Source organism: Gossypium arboreum, chromosome 11 (assembly GCF_025698485.1).
Source record: "Gossypium arboreum isolate Shixiya-1 chromosome 11, ASM2569848v2, whole genome shotgun sequence".
NCBI classification, from domain to species: domain Eukaryota; kingdom Viridiplantae; phylum Streptophyta; class Magnoliopsida; order Malvales; family Malvaceae; genus Gossypium; species Gossypium arboreum.
This window is the reverse complement of record NC_069080.1, coordinates 22,412,765-22,418,678: the sequence shown is the minus strand read 5'-3', so window position 1 is coordinate 22,418,678 and position 5,914 is coordinate 22,412,765. Positions and strand designations below refer to the sequence as shown.

At 37.4% G+C, this 5,914-nt stretch overlaps 1 non-coding gene across 1 annotated transcript; it reads right to left on the bottom strand.

Moving 5' to 3' along the window:
- Positions 1 to 314: 314 nt before the first annotated feature.
- LOC128284840 (small nucleolar RNA R71) lies at positions 315 to 421 on the bottom strand. Its single transcript, XR_008275260.1, has one exon. It is a non-coding gene; the product is annotated as a small nucleolar RNA R71 (small nucleolar RNA).
- Positions 422 to 5,914: the final 5,493 nt, after the last annotated feature.

Sequence of the window (5,914 nt, the reverse complement as noted above, 5' to 3'; positions counted from 1 at the left end):
TTAGGAGACCCAAAATTGAGGCACAACAATTTGAGTTGAAGCCAGTTATGTTCCAAATGCTTCAGATAATGGGCCAATTCAATGGAATGCCTACTGAAGATCCTCACCTATATTTAAGACTATTTATGGAGGTGAACGATTTTTTCAAGTTAGCCGGAGTACCCAAAGATGCATTACGATTGAAGTTGTTCCCATATTCACTAAGGGACAGAGCTCGAGCTTGGTTGAACTCATTACCACCAAATTCAATTTGTACTTGGCAAGAGTTAGCAGAAAGATTCTTCATGAAGTATTTCCTACCTAGCAAGAATGCTAAGTTGAGGAATGAGATCACTGTCTTACAACAAATAAATGATGAGTCATTTTATGAGGAATGGGAAAGGTACAAATAGTTATTACGGAAGTGCCCTCATCATGGAGTCCCACATTCATCCAACTTGAGACGTTTTATAATGGTCTCAAAACTTACACGAGGATGGTAGTGGACGAGTCTGCTAACGATGCTCTCATTTTTAAGTCTTATAATGAGGCTTATAAAATTATTGAGAGGATTTTCAGCAACAATTATCAATGGCCAACCAATCAAGTAGTGTCAGGAAGACGAGTTGCTGGAATACATGAAGTAGATGCTCTTACTTCACTCTCATCTCAGGTATCATCAATATCCTCAATGTTAAAAAATCTTACAACTAATGGGTCTAATAGTTTTACAGCACAGCCACCAAATCAATTTGAGAATATAGCCTATGTTTACTGTGGGGAAGGACATTTGTTCGAAGAATGTCCATCAAACCTAAAATCCATGTACTACATAGGTAACCAGAACCAAAATCGAGGAAGGCAAAGACTACAATCCAATTTTTATAACCTATCGTGGCAAAATCACCCCAATTTTTCCTGGAGTAACCAAGGGGCTGGAACTAGTAACACTTATGCCCAACCTAGATCAACCCAGCCGCCTAGTTTCCCTCAACAAGTTTAAAAACCAACTCAAGCTGAATCATCCAATAGCTTAGAGATTTTATTGAAGGCATACATGGCGAAAAACAACGCCACTCTAAGGAATTTGGAAAATCAAGTTGGCCAGCTTGCTATTGAACTTAGGAAAGACCACAAGGTGCTTTACCTAGTGATATGGAGAATCTGAGGAATCTGGGGAAGGAGCATTGCAAAACGTTGACATTGAGGAGTTGAAAGACAGTAGAGCCCAACACCATCAAAGCTGAAAAGGAGCAAGCTGATGCTTGAGACTCAGAGAAAGTTCAACCGAGTGTTGAAATTCCAGTTTCATCAGAACTAGAATCTGCAAAACCCGACAAGGTAACTTCAGAACCAGTTAATTCTGATCAACTAACAACTTCGTTAGATGCAAAATTGCTATAGAAGATATATCAACCAATTCCAGTAAAGAAACCACCACCACCCTACGCTCAAAGACTTCAAAAGCAGAAGCAGGAGGTCCAATTCAAGAAGTTCCTAGACGTACTCAAGCAACTTCATATCAACATCCTGTTGGTTGAAGCACTTGAGAAAATATCAAACTACGCCAAATTCATGAAGGATATCCTGTCCAAAAAATGAAGACTTAGAGAATTTAAGACGGTAGCTCTAACAAAGGAATGCAGTGCATATCTTCAAAACAAATTACCCCCAAAGTTGAAGATCCTGGATGTTTTACCATACCTTGCAACATTGGAGCAACTTATTTTGGTAAGGCATTATGTGATTTAGGTGCAAGTATTAACTTGATGCCTATGTCAATATTTAGGAAGCTGGGGATAGGTAAAGTTATTATGGTTACACTTCAATTAGCAGATCGATCCTTAGCACAATCAGAAGGAAAAATCGAGGATGTACTGGTACGTGTAGATAAATTTATCTTCCTTGCTGATTTTGTTATTCTAGACTTTGAAGTATACAAAGAAGTGTCAATTATCTTAGGAAGACCATTCTTAGCAACCGAAAGGACCCTCATTGATGTGCAGAAGGGCGAGCTTACTATGTGTGTTCAGGATGATCAGATAACATTTAACTTTTTTAAATCTATGCAATTTCCTGACACAATTGATGATTGTTCTGCAGTATCTGATTTAGAGGATTTAATAGTGGAGAAGGAGCTCAACTATGTTGAGGATCCGTTGGAACACAATTTGACATCAGATCCTCCGAATGATGAAGAGGAGGATGAATACTTAACATTGTTAGAAGCTAATAACAAGGGAGTTAATTCGTAATCCCGTTTTGAATCTTTAGAATTAAAGAATATGGATTATGCCCAACCAAAAGCGTCAATCGAGGAGCCACCTAAATTAGAACTCAAGGTACTACCTTCATATTTAAAATATGTTTATTTAGGAAACGCTTCTATTTTGCCTGTAATTGTTTGAGTAGAATTAACTAGTAAGCAATAAGAGAAACTCATACTTGTATTGAAATAATTTAAGAAGGCTATCGGATGGACCATAGCCGATATTCGCAGAATTAGTCCACCTGTATACATGCACAAGATTATGCTTGAAGATGGCGAAAAAGGGACAGTTGATGGACAACGAAGATTGAACCCCATCATAAAGGAAGTAGTAAAGAAAGAAATCATCAAGTGGTTAGATGTGGGTATAATCTATCCCATCTTAGACAGTTTATGGGTAAGTTCAGTCTAGTGCGTGCCAAAGAAATGAGGGATCAGGGTCATTAAAAATGAGAATAATGAGTCAATACCAACTAGAACAGTTACGGGATGATGAATTTGCGTTGATTACCGAAAGCTGAATAAGACAACTAGGAAAGATCACTTTCCTTCCGTTTTTGGACCAGATGCTAGATAGACTCGCAGGGTGAGACTATTACTATTTTCTCGATAGATACTCAGGGTATAATCAGATTACAGTAGCACCGGAAGATCAACACAAAACAACATTAACCTGTGCGTACGGTACATTTACATTTAGATGCATGCCATTTGGTTTATGTAATGTACCTGCTATATTTCAAAGATGTATGATGTCGATTTTTACTGACATGGTTGAGAAATATTTGGAAGTTTTTATGGATTATTTTTCAGTATTTTGAGATACTTATGACGATTTCTTAGCAATCTAGGGAAGGTACTAAGGCAATGCGAAGAGACAAACCTAGTACTCAACTGGGAAAAGTGTAATTTCATGGTACAAGAATGGATTGTTCTAGGGCATCGGATAACAATACATGGAATCGAGATAGATAAAGCAAAGGTAAATGTTATTGAGAAACTCCCACCTCCAACATCTGTAAAGGGTGTTAGGAGCTTTTTGGGCCACGTCGATTTCTACAGAAGATTTATCAAGGACTTCTCCAAAATTACTAAACTCTTACGCAAATTATTAGAGAAGGATACGACATTTGAATTTGATAAGAAATGCTTAAAGGCTTTCAAAGATTTGTAGAGTTCGGTTAGTTACAGCACCCATAATCGTCACACCAGACTAGGATTTGCCATTTCAATTGATATGTGGCGCAAATGACTTTACGATAAGAGCTGTCATGGGCTAGCAAAGGAATAAAGTTTTTCATCTCATCTACTACATAAGTCAAACTCTAACGGGAGCTCAACTGAATTATACGATAACAGAGAAAGAGTTACTTGCCATTGTGTTTGCTTTTGACAAGTTTCGATCTTATCTTGTAGTTACCAAAGTAATTGTCTACACGAACCACTCTGTAATTAAGTATTTACTTGCCAAGAAAGACACTAAGCCGAGACTGATCTGATAGGTACTTCTACTTCAAGAGTTTGATCTAGAAATTTAAGATCGAAAGGGAGTGGAAAACCAAGTAGCAGATCACTTGTCCAGAATGGAGCCGCAAAAAAGGAATTCTCCTCTTATACCAATTCAAGAGACGTTTCCAGATGAACACATACTAAAGGTAAATCATGTTCATAATACCTTTTGGTTTACTAATATTGCTAACTTTTTAGCTTGTGGTTTGATGCTAATTGATAAGACGTATCATCAAAGGAAAAAGTTTCTTCACGATGTGAAGTACTATTTTTGGGAAAAGCCATATTTGTTTAAAAAGTGCGCAGATCAAATGATCAGGAGATGCGTGACAAAAGATGAAGTATCACTCAGCTCCAAGTGAGGGACGCTTCGAAGGTACTCATACTGCGGCCAAAGTATTGCAAGCCGGATTCTTTTGGTCAACATTATTCAAGGATGCATATGCTTACGTAAAGAGTTGTGATCGATGTTAAAGGGTTGGAAATGTCACCAATAGAAATGAGATGCCTCGAACAAACATCATTGAGGTAGAATTGTTCGATGTATGGGATATTGACTTTCTTGGTCCTTTCCCTCCATCTTTTGGTCACAAGTACATATTAGTAGCAGTAGACTATGTGTCTAAGTGGGTTGAGACTGAAGCTTATTCAACAAACGATTCTAAGATTGTGATGAAGTTTTTACAAAAGCACGTGTTCACAAGGTTTAGAACCCCAAGAGCTATTATCAACGATGAAGGGTCCCATTTTGTGAACAAGTGGTTGAAATGGTTATTAGATAAACATGGAGTGAAATACAAGGTCATTACATCTTACCATTCGCAGACGAATGGGTAAGCTGAATTGGCTAATAAGGAGATCAAAGGCATACTTGAGAAGGTAGTTTGCCCGAACCGACAAGATTGGTCCAAAAGACTGGATGATGCTTTATGGGCTTACAGAATAACATACAAGACACCTTTAGGGATGTCACACTACAGGTTGGTATTTGGGAAAGCCTGTCATCTGCCTTTAGAGTTAGAGCACAAAGCTTACTGGGCCCTACGACAACTCAACTTGGATCTGAAGCTTGCTAAAGAGAAACAGAAGCTCCAACTGAATGAGCTAGAGAAATTCCGAATGTTCGAATATGAAAATGTCAAATTACTCAATGAAAGACTCAAGAAATGGCATGACAAGCATATTCGATTTCGAGAATTTGAAGCAAGTCAGTAAGTCTTGTTATTTAATTCCAGATTAAGGTTCTTTCCAGTTAAAATAAAATCACGTTGATCTGGTCCATTTGCGATTCCTCACGTCTATTCATACGGAGTTATTGAACTCCAAGGTAAATGAGGTAATTTTCAAGTTAATGCCCAGCGTTTGAAACGTTACTGGGGAGATTAGACTAAACAGAATCAAATTTCGTTTATTTTATCAGATGTTTAAATTTTATTAAGTTTCTTTTTAATAAATGATTTAGGGTATATTTTTAGGATTAATATGTTTAAATAAATTCTGTCTAGGGATTAATATGTGACACCGTCGGATTCGGCCATAACATCCAGGTTGAGTTTGGGGGTGTTACATTTAGTGGTATCGGAGCCAGGTTACAAAACTTGACTGTGGATTTGGGTTTTTAAGATCCAATTTTCTAATAATTGATTTCTAATGATTTGAAATGTTTTTACTAAATGTGTGGCACATCGAGTCTCCAGCGCCGATCCTGTAGTCATCTGAATTGTTATCTATTTAAAAACTAAAAATACTATAGATAGTATGTACTGAGACTACTATAGATAAATTGGACTAAAAACGCTCAAGATAGTATATATTGATACTATAGTAAAATCGATAGACATTGATTGACACTACGGCGTTTGAAAAAAACTTTAAACTTCTGATACTATTTTCATAAAACATCTATTAATAAATACTAGAACTGTAAACTAATACATAAAACTGTTAATACAGATAAAACATAATTAGACATTGAGCACCAGAGATACTAGCAGACGTGGTATAAGAGGTCGTGGTAGAGGCCGTAGAGGGGCTTGAGCATGGTCCTCATCTTTTGGAAACCTGCCTAATTTGGATATTAGTGTGATGCTGGCTTCACCTGTGACCGGAACTGGGTCTCATGATTGAACGGATGGGGACGACGCACTGTCTCAAGCC